Consider the following 14,895-nt stretch of genomic DNA (forward strand, 5'->3'; position numbering starts at 1 on the left):
ATTTTAGTTCAAGCTCCATACAACATAGATATTTACAAAGTATGAAAATGAAACCGGTCTGACAAATAATAAACAGCGTTAATGACTTTTTTTTTTCTTTTCTTTTGGTAAACAAATCTGAAAGGGGGCGGGGTTAACTGATATTAATTGTCAGAGGGGGAAGGTGGAAAATATCATGGCTAGTTTTGTTTGAAAGGCATCAACAGAAAAACACACACAGAAAAAAGTGATGAGGTGAAGAAAGACACAATAAGGCGCCATCGGCCTGATGGCGCTTTCAAAGGTGGTGCTTGAGATCTGCAAGGAGATGGAGGTGGACGTGGACAGAGTGCCCGAGCTCACGCTGGGGGACAGAGACTCGCTCAGGGACTTGGTGGTGGGAGCTGTTCCCACGGGAACCGCCTGTCCCAGCTTCTCTCTCAGCGCCAGAAGGTGACGGGTCTTTTCATCCACCTGGATGAAAGATGGGGGCGAATGTGAGGTGGGGAGAAAAGGGGAGGGTTAGTCATGTAAAGTCTGTACTCTAAAAAAACCCTTTTTAGAATAGCACTTTGGTCTTTGAGTTGAAAAGTCTTTTTTCCCTCTACGATATTAAACAGAGATTCATTTCTTTATAAATCTTTTAAGGCCCCACCTCCTGCAGCTGCTCCATCTTCTCTAGCTCCCACTGGTGCTCTAGGATGAGGCTATCTAAGGAAAGAAGGAAACTTTGTAACAGGGCAGATATCTTTGATTGTGAAACAGAGATGGCCACAGTGCAGCAGCCCAGGTTTACCAGTCAGGAGTTTTGGAGTATTCAGTCCCAAAGAGGTTCTTGAGAGAACGGGGTGGGGACAACTTGGCGTCTAGGGAGTAACAGACCATGCAGATGTCTTTGGTGATAATGGCAGGCTGGATGCAATGGTCCAGCTGTAGAGAGGAGATAAAGGGTGTGTGTTAGACACGATGACATCAAGAGACTTGATGTCAACACGTACAAACAGGTACAACACGGTGGAGCAGCGGCTGACCTCCAGATACGCAGATAAGGTCATGTAGATCTTCTCTCCATAGGGAGTTACGCGGTTGAGCAGGAGGGAGTTGTGCAGGGAGCTTTCCCACACTGCCTCAAAGAGATAGAAAGTGCTGAAAAACACAGAAAGAGGAAAAGTTAGCGGTGTTCACATTCATCCTTTAATCATGACAAAACGTGAGGAATCGCACTGAGGTGAGACCTTGACAACAGACAAATCAGGAGCCACAGAGTGTCAAGTGTCAGCCGACACCAATCGGGACAATGATAAGAAAGAAATTCATTTACAGACACGTGAAAAAGCAGTTTAAGCTTCTGGATCTAGATTATTACACCACATCATCATTATACCTGTGATTCAGCAGCTGATGGAACCAACTGTAGCAGCAAAAACTTGAGATAATCATTTTTTATTAGTGTTTCATAGCAGTGTGGACGGATTTCCGGCCCATTTGTCTTTACAATGTTTCTTCGGTTCATTAAAGTTTGCAGATATTTATTAATTCACAGCTTTCTTAACTTTCAATCATGTTGAAGTCTCAACTTTGAGCCACCGCAGCACCACTCTGCTGTTGCTTTGCTGCTGCGCTCTGGAGTCACTGACCCAACGATGATCTCTTTGACTCTAGAGTACTTCATGGCTCACTCAGTGCCTGGACACTTTGCAGGTTCTTTGGCAGCAAAAAAAGCCCAAATAATCATCACCCGAGCAAAACCGTTGGTATAACCTGTTTATCTGATATGGTTTTCACCAATGTTGAAGCTGTGAATTAGGGCTTAAGTTTTCAACTTTGCAAACCTAACCCATGCTGCCATGTTGTATTTAGAGGGAAAATGGTTTCTCCTGGAAGCCTTTCCAAACAGGCCATATTTGTTGAGTCTTTTTCTAATTGCACTGCCATGAACTCCAACATTTAGCATGCTAACTGTGGCCTGTAGAGCCTCAGATGTGTGGGGTGTGTATATGTGCTATATTTTTATGCTTATGCTCGTACTCTCTCATTCCCCTTTACTTGATATTCTAACTCTGTAATATGCAACTTCTGTCAGTGTTCTGATACTGGAAACTGAATTTCCCGGAGGAACCACCCGAGGGATTAATAAAGTTCTATCTAATCTACATCGAGAACAGAAAAAGAAAATCTGCTGCTTGCAACAGCATTGTGTTAGAAGCATTTTTACTGGAGTGAATGCATTTAACTGTACTTGCATCATCTGTTAAAAGTACTTATATATTGCAATAAGACTGCAAAAAGCAAAGGGGACTGAATTCTATAGTATGTGGTATGTGTATAAGGTGACACATGTATGCAGTTTCCTGCCATTAGTGTAATGTAAACTTGGAATCATCACATATCTACAGGTATTTGTACTGAATGAAATGAGCCGTGGTGATTAAAAGCATTAACAAAAGCATACTTACTAGTGGCCTTTTCTTCTTAGGTCTGGATCTTGATGCTTCTGGGACTGAAGATCACAGCCAAGTCACCAGTTTCATAAACAATAAACAAACAAAAAGCAAATAAACAAAACACTTTCAGAGATCGCACAACTTTGGTTTTCATCTTCATATGATAATGTTCCTTGAATCGAATCTACCATACACTACCACACACACTCTACTACAGTGTATCAAACTATTCTAAATACTTCCACAAACAATGACATACCCATCTTTGTCTTTTTGTGGCTTTCACCAAAAACTCTCCCCCTGGTGGATCCTGTGTTGACGAATGTGATTTTAGGAGAAAAACAAAATCATTTTAAATGGTTACATTAAATGTAATAATATCAACATCCAACAGATTTGACTGTACATGTATCAACTGCTGTAAAATACATGTTCCTTGATCCTTGGTCAGGGAACATGAATTACTGTTGTTTCAGCCATCAGGTACTCCTCTAAAATGCAGCCTGGACTCCACATATAAAGCATACAATCCATACAAACATACAAATCACCTTTGCTGGTCTTGTTGCCTGCGTGCTCCACTTACCCCTCTGAAGTGCTCAGTGGGTCATCCTGTCCCTTGTTGAGCTCAATCTTCTCCATCACATTCCTCACTTCCTCCACCTGTGTGGTCCTCACCTCCCGTGCCTCCATAATCGTTGCCTCCTCCTGGTTGTTGATCATTCATAGATCAAGTTAGTTTACACAATGGGTCAAACTTTTAACTCTATCCTGCTTTACGCCTCCTGGTTTGTAGCAGATTAAGTATATATGACGTATGAAAGGGAACAGAGTGGAGTTAAAGTTTGAGGGTGAAGGAGAAGATGTTGTGACTCAGTGATGATGATGATGATGATGACCAAACGTCAGTCTACTGGAAGTGCAAAATGCTACAGACCCCTGACTCCACCAAAACATCGTGCTTAAGACTACATACCTTTTCTTCAAGGCCCGTGTGCAACGTGCTCTTTAACCTCTATAAACTTCAAATCCAAGTGTAGACACAGACGCCACACTGACAGACTGAAAAGAATTACAAAGCTTTTGGTAAAACGTCTTATGATGATTATCTAAATTGCATGTGACTTCACTGTGTTGGAACAGATGTACTATAAATGCCAGTTCATCTCACAACAGCTACTGAATGTGTTAATTTAATTTAATTTTTTTATTAATAATGTTTCAATATATTTGTACAAAGATGGGTATGTAACAACGACCATAAGACACACTACAGCACTTTCAGCTTGATTTGTAATGGCCATTTAAACACCATTCAGCAATAGATCAGCAACATTTAATTATTCAGGGACTGTCTCAGTTATTTCCATTTTCCTTCATCAACAGCGTACTGGTTACCACATTTAAGCAAAGGGTCACTGGTGTGATCCCAGTCAGGAACACAACTGCCCACAGGAAGAGCATCAGTGTAAAAAGGTCCCGAATTAAACACGCGGAGCGATCCTTTGTCACAAGGGAGCAACTAAAAGTAGCTATACTCCCAATACAATATTTAAAACATTACTTAAACCTTTAAACAAACTAAAGTAAAATGTGATCATTTCTGCCCAGATTACTAACATTTAAATATCCACAAAGGTTCTGATGCAACATTATCTATACCCATCACTATTTTATTAAGCTACACCATCACTTGATTTTATGCCATTTACAGTGTGTAAGTACTTTAATACTTTAAATAACATAGATTATCAGTAACACATCACATGTATCAGTAACACATCACATGTGTCAGTTACACATCACATGTATCAGTAACACATCACGTGTATCAGTTACACATTACATGTATCAGTTACACATCGCGTGTATTAGTTACACATCACGTGTATCAGTTACACATCGCGTGTATCAGTTACACATCACATGTGTCAGTTACACATCACGTGTATCAGTTACACATCACATGTATCAGTTACACATCACATGTATCAGTTACACATCACATGTGTCAGTTACACATCACGTGTATCAGTAACACATCACATGTATCAGTTACACATCGCGTGTATCAGTTACACATCACATGTATCAGTTAGACATCACATGTATCAGTTACACATCACATGTGTCAGTTACACATCACGTGTATCAGTAACACATCACGTGTATCAGTAACACATCACGTGTATCAGTAACACATCACATGTGTCAGTTACACATCACGTGTATCAGTAACACATCACGTGTATCAGTTACACATCACGTGTATCAGTAACACATCACGTGTATCAGTTACACATCACGTGTATCAGTTACACATCACATGTATCAGTAACACATCACATGTATCAGTTACACATCACATGTGTCAGTTACACATCACGTGTATCAGTAACACATCACGTCTATCAGTAACACATCACGTGTATCAGTAACACATCACATGTGTCAGTTACACATCACGTGTATCAGTAACACATCACGTGTATCAGTTACACATCACGTGTATCAGTTACACATCACGTGTATCAGTAACACATCACGTGTATCAGTTACACATCACGTGTATCAGTAACACATCACATGTATCAGTTACACATCACGTGTATCAGTTACACATCACGTGTGTCAGTTACACATCACGTGTGTCAGTTACACATCACGTGTGTCAGTTACACATCACATGTGTCAGTTACACATCACGTGTATCAGTAACACATCACGTGTATCAGTTACACATCACGTGTATCAGTAACACATCACGTGTATCAGTTACACATCACGTGTGTCAGTTACACATCACGTGTATCAGTAACACATCACGTGTATCAGTTACACATCACGTGTATCAGTAACACATCACATGTATCAGTTACACATCACGTGTATCAGTTACACATCACGTGTGTCAGTTACACATCACGTGTGTCAGTTACACATCACGTGTGTCAGTTACACATATATCAATGAAGGAAGAAAACAGGCACAAATAGATTGTCAGTTGTCCAAGTAGCTGCAATCTGCAGATCATTCTTTTGATAACTTTGCTTTCTTTCTATCTTTAAGCGTGATAGCAGCAAAAGTGGCTGTCACTCAAGATTTGGAAAGGAAAAATAAGCCACCATATGTTGTTAACTACTGCTGAGGAAGGAACCAACACTTATAAATTATGTGCTGCTTATGTGAAAATGGGAGAAGGAGTGATGATTGAATTTCTGTTTTTACAATAAAATGGTCTTCTAACAGGTAAACATAAGAAAATATTTTTAGACACTAACATAAATCATAACTTTAAAACTGCAGGATCTGAATCTTACCTTCACAAAGGTACTCATAACATCAGCCCATCCTCTGAAGGGATTCCTGGACATAGGCTGTTAGTCTGCAGCCAGGAGTTAATATTTCACATCCGATTTCTCCTTTTTTGCTCTTCTTCCCAAGAAGCAGCGCTGGTTTGTAGCCAAGGGCATGGAGTTTTTCAAGCTGCAATAAAGCATGATATTTATATTTATTGGACAGCCTGAGGTGTCTTCAGTAAACTGGACTACCCCACAGACGGACCGAGGCCCCGCCGCTATTTTTCGGTAAATTAAATGTCAGTAACTACTGTCCTTAGCTAGGTCCTGAAATCTAGGCAGCTAAGATGAGAAGTGGGCTCTTCGGGGAAACTTGTTTTGTAAAGTTGGTTTAGCTAATCCGTAGAGGTGAATGAATTGAGCGTGACTAAAGAAATGATGAGAAAAGCACTGGGTTGCTCTTTTGTCCAGTCATCGATGCTAGCTAAGAGGATGTAACAAAGGCAAGGTAGCAGAGATGAAAAAGGAGTGGTTGTTGAGAGATAAGTGGAGAAAGAGTTGTGCAGGGAAAAAAGCAGGTTAGTAACATACAGGCCCGGGTTCGAGCCCTCGGCTCACCTGACTCTCTATGTTCACCTGCTAGGGGGAGGTCCAGGCAGGTGATCTTGGAGTGAAACTTCCAAGGGATGAACCTTGTTCAGCCTGGGCTTCCCCTGACTTTGTGTGTGTTTTCTTTTTCCTACCAGCAACAAACAGCCCAGCCCGATTTATGGGACCCCCTTGTTGTCATGGCTACCAAGGACCACTCTTCTCGTGCCAACAAGTCATTGCCTGACAAAAAATATTTCCTATGATTCCCTGTGTTTTTTTATTTTTTATTTTTTTTATCTCCAATATCTTTGCATATCTTGCTAGATAGACTTCACTGAACAGGGTTTACAAACGCCTTATCCTCTTTGTCCACTTAAAATATCTTTACACAACTATTCTTATATTTCTTGCAAGACCTGCTGTCCTCTTGCCCACATTACTCTTCAAAAACACTTTTTTAATGTCAACCACATTTTTGGAACTAGATAAATAAAGCACATATAAAAGTCACTGCCAAAAACTCTATGCGTCTTCTACCTTGTTATAGGAATGTTGTTTGTGGCTCAACATGACTTGATTTCCAACCCTGTTGGAGTCCTGCTCCAATAAGCCATCAGATTGTGAGATAAGTCAATTGTTCCTTGCTCCCTAGTACAAACATATTGTTGTACTAGGAAGCAAAAACCTTTCTGTGATTAATCTGGCAGATTTGAGGTTTTTGTTTTAGTGATAGAGTGATTCTGCCAGTTAGGTTTGGGCTGGTTTTTTGTTTTTTTTTTGAGAGAGAGAGAGTGTTTCTATAGGTGGACATGTCTGGAATTGGGCTAATATTTGTGTAACAGTGCACTTAGAGAAAACCTGTCAGGTGTCAGCCCTCTGATGATGATGTTTTGTGTGTTGATGATTTAATAGTCAGCTCTCTTTTATCAGGCCTGCAAGATTGGAATTAAAAGCGCTATAAAATCTGTCGTTGAGAGCAAATATACTGTGAGCTTCTCCAGATTTCAATGGGCCTCGGAGCAAATTCATCTGCCTAGGACGCTGACCATATTAGATGGTAAGTGTCTAAAAGGATTGTAGCGATTGAGTCTATTCCTAAATCATAGTGAACTGTTTTTATTTTTGTAATGATGTCATATTGCTGTGGGTGGATGCTCAAAGTAGTGTGTGGTTTTCCACTCTCAGCAATAACTGGTATGAATGCGTGTGACTGGACTGTGACTGGACTGATGATGTGGACTAAGTGTGACTGACTTGAAATTGAGATTAAGGACAGTAACCATTTTAGGATCAGTCACTTCTAATGCCTAATCCACCCCAAACAGTAAAAAAAAAGGTGGATGTATGTGTTTGTTTGTTGTTTGTTTGTTTTTGCAGGAGCAGGAGGATGACAGAGACCAGAGGAGGGGGAGACTGTAGGTTCACATGAGTGTGTGTGGGCCCTGCAGACGTAACCCTTTAACTGCCACTTTTCTGTGATTTTCATGTGAAGGAAACTGTTTCACTGGCTGCTTGTTGGTTATAGTATCACACTGTATTGTTGGAAAATGTTAAATGTCACAGTGGGAAAAATGTGTGTGCAATGTGAAATACATACTGTGTTAAAATCAGTGTCACTCCTTTCACAGCAGCACCTCTGGAATCTGTTAATCCAGGCCTGACCTCCAGGACGCTCCACTGCTAATGTTTTGTTTCTCTCTAAGAGTGCTTGTGGAGGATTCGGCACAGACACAGACAGACATGAGTGCAAGATGTGCAGTGATTACAGAACACTTTAGTGTTGGGCTCATTATCACACCACTATTGAGCTCATAGTGTTAAAATAAGTGAGTGACATTACTTAAGAAAAGTCACTGGTTACAGTAGTTTGGAATAAATACATGGGATGATCCATGATTTGGGGAAATTATGGCAACAGTAGTGTTTTTAATGATTTGGGGAAATAAACGGCACACTGGTGTCTGTGGTGTTGGATGCATTATTACTCTTATGGCCTACAGTTGCTTGCAAATATGAAGTTGTATTAACTTATAGATTTTGTTTTCTAGGATGCAGGCTCCAGGTGAAGCTAGAAGTTAAAGAGACTTAACATGAAAACCACACTAACATCTCCTAACGCAGGTTTAAAGGCCTGGAGCGGAGCTACTCCAGGGGAGAAGCCCTGAAACTTTTAATAGAGAATGTGCAACTTTATTGTGTATCTCTAATTGTGTTGAGTTGACACATTGCAACAACCATGTGGCAAAAGAGGCTTTTGTGGGGGAGCTTTCTTTTTTAAATTGCAGGTACCATGACGTGAGTGTTATGAAAGGAGAGACTGAGGTGCAGGTGCAGACTGAGACCAGGAGAGGAAGCTCCAAGAGGACCAGTGGGAAGCAGGGACCATTTCCAGCACAGCCAGCAATCCAGAGAGGAGGCAGAGGGCTGTACCACTCGGCTTGCTACAGATCGTCATGAGGAGATTGTGAACAACAGTGAAATCCGAAAAGGTGGAAAGTGATCCTGCGGTGACATTGAGGAAGACTACGGGGGGTGTAGGACGTGCTCTGCCCCTAACCCTAGAGCAGAAAAACAGATGTGGATCACCAACAATAGAAGTGCCTTGCACAAACGACAAACAGGAGGGAATGTCAGAATTGATCATTTAAGATTGTCATTTGTGCTAAGATATATACAACCATTGCTTTTATGTGTCCTAATATGGTTGTCATTGTGCAGAAAGAGCTAGACGATTAGAAGCTTTATTTTCAGCTTTGTGCAGACATGCTATAATTCCCCATTACACACTTAGATTTCACACTTCTGTGACCTTTGGCAAGTTCCTGTTTTTATAGTTTAGCGAGACGCTCACTTCTGCTGATTCAGCATGACACACGCTAGGTCGTTGATTGATATCATGCCTTGTATGGTGTCAGGAAGTGACACACACACATACATATGCTTGTCTTGGTGGTTAAGTGAATTGCGTGTAACCTCTGTTGTCAATAAACGAGTGAGGCGGACGCAGAGGAGTTGGAGTTGCTTGGACAGGCGAGTGGCAGCACTGCTCTCCGACGCTCCCCTTGCAAGTAAAACGTACTGAGGTGTCTGTGTGGCTGCTTTCAGTAACAGTTTCTGTTTACCAGCAGGGTTGACTTAAACCCACCAGAATCATTCATTGTAAATTACTTCTGATGTTTAAGGAAATATCTACACAGGTATGCAGAAACCCACTTTTACTAACAATCACTCCTGTATGTTGTAATCTCAGATTGTGATTCTGTGTCCAAGTTTATCAGGTCAGATGGATAATATATGAGTAGAAAAACCTTTCTACAAAGAATAAGCCATTCCAGATGAAAATAGCATAGCTCAGGTTTTCTGCAACTGCATTTCAGAAACTGAAAAACATTGTTCTCATCAAAGGAAGCATTATATTTAGAAAGTTTAGGGTCCTGAGCAATTACTTTTTGGGTTCAAAGGGATGAAAAGCTGCTGGAGTGTGTGCTAATGTCTATAGAAAAAGGTTTTACACAACTGGACGTGTCACTCTCTTTTCAGGACAGTGCAAATTTGATCTAATCATATTAGAACTGTTGTGTTTCAGACACAGATGTTGCTAGATTTACTATTTTTGGAGCGAGTATAATATTTTGTATAAGGATGAGGGTGTTTATGTATGAAACTGGAACAAAAAGTGAAGATTTCTTACACCGTGGTGTGTAACTCCCTTCAAACAAAAGTGCAAACTGGGTCCAGTTATGTCTTGATGCATGCTCAATCATCCAGGTAACTAAATCCCAAAAGGTTCATTCTGTAAGAGAAGATAAGATAAGACTTTATTGATCCCACGGCGGGAAAATTTTTGCGTTACCTCAGCTCAGGTACAGATAGCAGAAGGAAAATACAGAAAATACAAATAAAATACAAACAAATATAAAACATAGAATAGAATAAACCTTTATTATCCCACGGATTAGAAATTTTGGTGTTACAGAGCTCTTACAACAAGGGAAAATAAAATATAAAAGGAAGACACAAGGTGGTCCTATAAGCAACTGAAGTTCGTATATACAGGTAACAATGTACAGAGTATGTATAGAAAAATTGATAGAAAAAAATTGATAGAAAATTGTACAGAGATATGTATAAAATGTAGAGTAAACAAACAAGCTGGTGAGTAAGACGACCACAGGAATGTTAAGCTGCATTATAGAGTCTGACAGCTGCTGGTAAGAATGACCTGCGGTAGCGCTCCTTCCTACACTGTGGGTGTAAAAGTCCACTGCTGAACGAGCTGCTCAGTGCTCCTACAGTCTCATGCAGGGGGTGGGAGGTGTTGTCCATGATGGATGTTAGCTTAGACAACATCCTCTCCTCCCCAACCTGCTCGATGGACTTCAGCGGACAGTCCAGGACAGAGCTGGCTCTCCTGACCAGTTTGTTGAGTTTCCCCCTGTCCCTCTCTGCCATTCCACCACTCCAGCAGACCACAGCACAGAAAATAGCAGACGCCACCACAGTGTCATAAAATGTCCTGAGGAGTGTCCTGTTCACCCCAAAGGATCTCAGCCGCCGTAGCAGGTGGAGACGACTTAGACCCAGTAGAGTCGTTGAAGGAAAAGGAAAAGGGGGACAGGTGAGGTGCATTTCATGTCCCCGGTGCTATGGGGGGTTGCAGAGAGGTGTGAAGAGCTCTGGTGGATGGGGGAGGGAAGAGCTACTGAATCAAACCTGTTAAAAAACTGGTTCAATCTGTTAGCCAGAACCTGGTCTCCAGACTCTGGACCCCCTCCGCTCACAGTGCTCCGTCCAGTGATGGTGTTCAGTCCTCTCCACACACCTCTGGTGTTGCTCTGCTGGAGCTGCTCCTCCACCTTCCTCCTAAAATGAAGCATTACATTTATAAAATAAAAGACTTATTTTACATTTGTTTGTATTTTTTGTAAGATAATACACTATATACACAGAGTTTATCTGGACGTAGTGTTTTCAGTGTCATCCAAGTGACTCTAGAGGATGAAAACCTGTTGGAGTGTGTGCTAATGTCTACAGCAGGGGTGTCCAAACTACGGCCCGCGGTCCATTTTTAATTGGCCCACACTTCAACTTTTGCTTGAGTGTACTGCACTTCTTAGTTTTAACACCAGGGGAAGCTACTGTTGATCAAAGCAGTTGCTCCACCAAAAAGGACAATCCTAGAAGAAATTTACCCCAAGTTACTAAACAGGTCAGAACCAAAGAAGCGAAAGGTAGAAGGTGAGTGCAGAAAATTTCAGACACGGTGGGAGAGTGAATATTTCTTCAAAGAATTCAAGCAGAAGTATGTCTGTTTGACCTGCACTGAAACTGTGGCAGTTTTGAAAGAGTATAATGTACAATGTCATTATGAAACCAAACATCAGGCCTATGCATCCTACAGTGGTGCTGAGCGAGAGCAGAAAGTAAAGTAAATGGTAGCTGTCCTGCAGGGTCAGCAACAGCATTTTTTTGTGCTCAAAAAGCCCAGGAAAAGGCTACAATAGCCAGCTATGAGGTCGCCCAAGACATGGAGTTACAGAGGAGCTGCTCGATCTTAAGAGTCTAAAAGGCACAACAACGGGTATGGATATTTCTGAAGCTGTGTCAGGCTCAACTGACAAAATGGGACTTAAATGGGACAAGCTGTGTGGAGATACAACAGACGGGGCTCCAGCTATGGCAGGTGCACACAAAGGAATGGCGTCTATGATGTGCGCTCAGGTGAAAGAGACTGGAGGTGAGGCTGTTAAAATGCACTGTACTGTTCACCAAGAAGCCCTTTGTGCCAAGACAGTCAACCTTGGAGATGTAATGAACACAATTGTTACAACTGTCAACATAATTCGAGCAAGAGGACTGTACCACAGAGAATTTCAGGCTTTCCTTTCTGATGTGGATGCTGAATATGGGGGTCTACTATACCACTTGGAGGCGCGCTGGCTAAGTTGTGGCGCCGTGCCGAAGCGTTTTTACTGTCTGAGGTCAGAAATTGACCATGTGTGAAAGAGAAGGACCGACCTCTTCATGAGCTGAATGACCCGCTATGGTTGGCAGACCTAGCATTTTTAGTTGATCTTACTGATCATTTAACCACCCTGAACAAGAGCCTACAAGGGAAGCTTGTACCACAACTTTATGCACTCATGAAAGTATTTTGTGTGAAGCTCAATCTCTTTAAGACACAACTGCGCAACTTCAACGTTGTGCACTTCCCCACACTGTCCTAGATCAGAACTGATTATCCACAGGCCAACCTTTCTGCTAAAAAAGGGAAATATGTGTCTGGGATTGCATGTCTCGAAACAGAATTCAGACAGCGCTTCCAGGATTTTTCTGTCATTGAAAAAGAAATCAAGCTATTAGCCACTCCTTTCTTGGTGGATGCCGAAGAAGTGGAAGAGAATCTGCAATTAGAGCTCATCAAAATCCAGTGTGATGATTCTCTGAAGAATCAGCATCAGCAGCTTTCCCTCCCCGAGTTCTACAGGAGCTTGGAACAGGAAAAAAATGATCAGTCTATTTGGCTCAGATTTGCTCCTTGATCAAATGACATTTGTCTGGACTTTTGGCACAAGTGGCGTCAGATTAACACTGCAGCTGGATGGCCCGATTTACATACCCAGTTCAGCTGATACTCACCAGAAATCTACACTATTGGACAGACGAGCCAAAAGATCAGATCATCTTCTTTGAATAAACAAGCACCAGCACAAGCTGGTCTTTGCCAACAGCTATCTCTGCCAGAACAGAGACCAAAGAAAATACACTGACACCTCTGATCTGCTTGAAAAGCTTAGATTCATTTAAAAAATTAAATAAAAACATCAATATACTGGCAACTGTACAAGGGGGGAAAAGCCATCGTAAAAACATTCATGCTTAGACAAACATTTAAAAGCAAATAATGGTTTCATAGGTTATCACTAGGCTTTATGTAGCCTGAGGTTTGGTGTCAGAAGGTGTGGATGTCCAAGAACAATGACAGAGGTACATACGGTCTCCCTGGCCTGTCACCTTGACCTTGCTAAGGTCCAGTGTGGCTGCCATGACGACACTGAAAGGGCTCTTGGGAATGTGATCTCCACCGTAGGTCACGCAACTCCCAGGGGACCCTGTCACGGGAAAGGGAAGCGATCCACATTCTCCCATTTAATATGATGCATAACAGCCAGAAGAACGCTTCCTTGTCCACGCCCGCATGTGTGAGTATTTCTTCTCTCGCCTGTTGCACAGGTGTATATTTAACAGCATGTGTTTTGTTGTGGTTGTTGATGATTTCAAAGTCTTTCACAGCCTGCTGCTACTACTGCTTTGACTGGTAAACAGTTCAAATGACAGCTCAAAAGGACCTGTTTACATTAGCATACCAACTATAACCCTGTTTATTCATGTTTATTCTTGTTTTTAAGTCCTTGCGATTGTGATTTTAATTTTGATCTTGTCAATTTCGTCAAACATTTTCATAAAAGTGTTATGAAGAGTTGTTCCATGTAGTATGACGGAAAACATTCAGACCGTATTATAGACCAATAAACTAAATAAACAGACTGTTTTTTGTTAGTACTCTCTGTGAGGCAGTAGTATTCTTACCACTGCAGCTGAGTCCTGGTCCCTCTGCCTTGAGAAGGATCCACTTTGACCCTGAACGGTGTCATTGGAATAGCCTAAACACAAACAGCCTTTGTCCTGATGGCAGAGGACAAAGGCTGTGTTAGCATGTTACCTTTGCAGGTAATGCTCTACAGTCATTTTTAGCCTCAGACAGCAGGTGGGTTAAATAAGTTTCCCTGTAATATCTGTTTCTAAACATGTTACTGTTGTTTGGAATATTTCTTTGACATGATCATATGTTTGCGCTCTTTACTCTCACACACACAGATTTATGGAGCTTTACCTTGACCAGACTCTGAGCAGTCAACAGTGAAGTATGTTGGCTGGAAGGCTTTGAGGCCCGTCTTTGCCACTCCAGGGTCAGAGACCTTCACCTTGTTTGGATGACAGCCTGCTCCCACATTCATCTGTGGGCACAAACACCAAAACTCAAGAGACTTTTCAGTGAGAAGAAAAGACAAACCCTGCATGCCAGAGTGAAAGTGAGAGCGTGTGTGAGTGCATACTCACCCTGAATGGACTCTCAGTCTCCCCAGGAGACCATCACAGTGTGCTTCACAGGCTTACGTGGGGTGTAGGTGCAGGTGTATGTGCTGTTGTCATTATCCTTAACCTAGACATCCACAGAATTGACTTCAACATCCTTTGCAGAAGACGAGGGATAAGTTCAATCAGATTTAACACACCGTATTTTTCGGACCATAAGGCGCACCAGTTTATAAGGCGCACTTTCGATGAACAGGTCTGGTTTCATACATGAGGCGCACTGGACTATAAAACGCATTAAGCGAAACAAAACAGTCAGATAAGTCAAACTTTACTCAACTCTTTCTTCTTGCTTCCTCCACTTCCGTACCATTGATTCATTCATGTTGAAATCTCTCGCAGCTGCTCTATTCTCATGTTCTACTGCGTGACTGACAGCCTTGAGTTTGCAATCCGCTTCGTAAGAATGTCTCTTAACAGGTGCC

The 14,895-nt window shown here is 41.7% G+C and overlaps 2 long non-coding RNA genes across 2 annotated transcripts; both read right to left on the reverse strand.

The window, feature by feature from the left end:
- Nucleotides 1-651: 651 nt before the first annotated feature.
- LOC148101308 (uncharacterized) lies at nt 652-3,267 on the reverse strand. Its single transcript, XR_015719618.1, has 5 exons — nt 3,010-3,267; nt 2,683-2,733; nt 2,436-2,479; nt 1,011-1,125; nt 652-909 (listed from the first exon to the last, which is right to left on the reverse strand). It is a non-coding gene; the product is annotated as an uncharacterized LOC148101308 (long non-coding RNA).
- A 7,577-nt stretch (nt 3,268-10,844) lies between these two features.
- On the reverse strand, nt 10,845-14,499 carry LOC148101309 (uncharacterized). The gene is made up of 3 exons (XR_015719620.1): nt 14,435-14,499; nt 14,208-14,331; nt 10,845-11,176 (listed from the first exon to the last, which is right to left on the reverse strand). It is a non-coding gene; the product is annotated as an uncharacterized LOC148101309 (long non-coding RNA).
- Nucleotides 14,500-14,895: the final 396 nt, after the last annotated feature.

This window comes from Neolamprologus brichardi, chromosome 9 (assembly GCF_056152115.1).
Source record: "Neolamprologus brichardi isolate AB-2024 chromosome 9, ASM5615211v1, whole genome shotgun sequence".
NCBI classification, from domain to species: Eukaryota; Metazoa; Chordata; class Actinopteri; order Cichliformes; family Cichlidae; genus Neolamprologus; species Neolamprologus brichardi.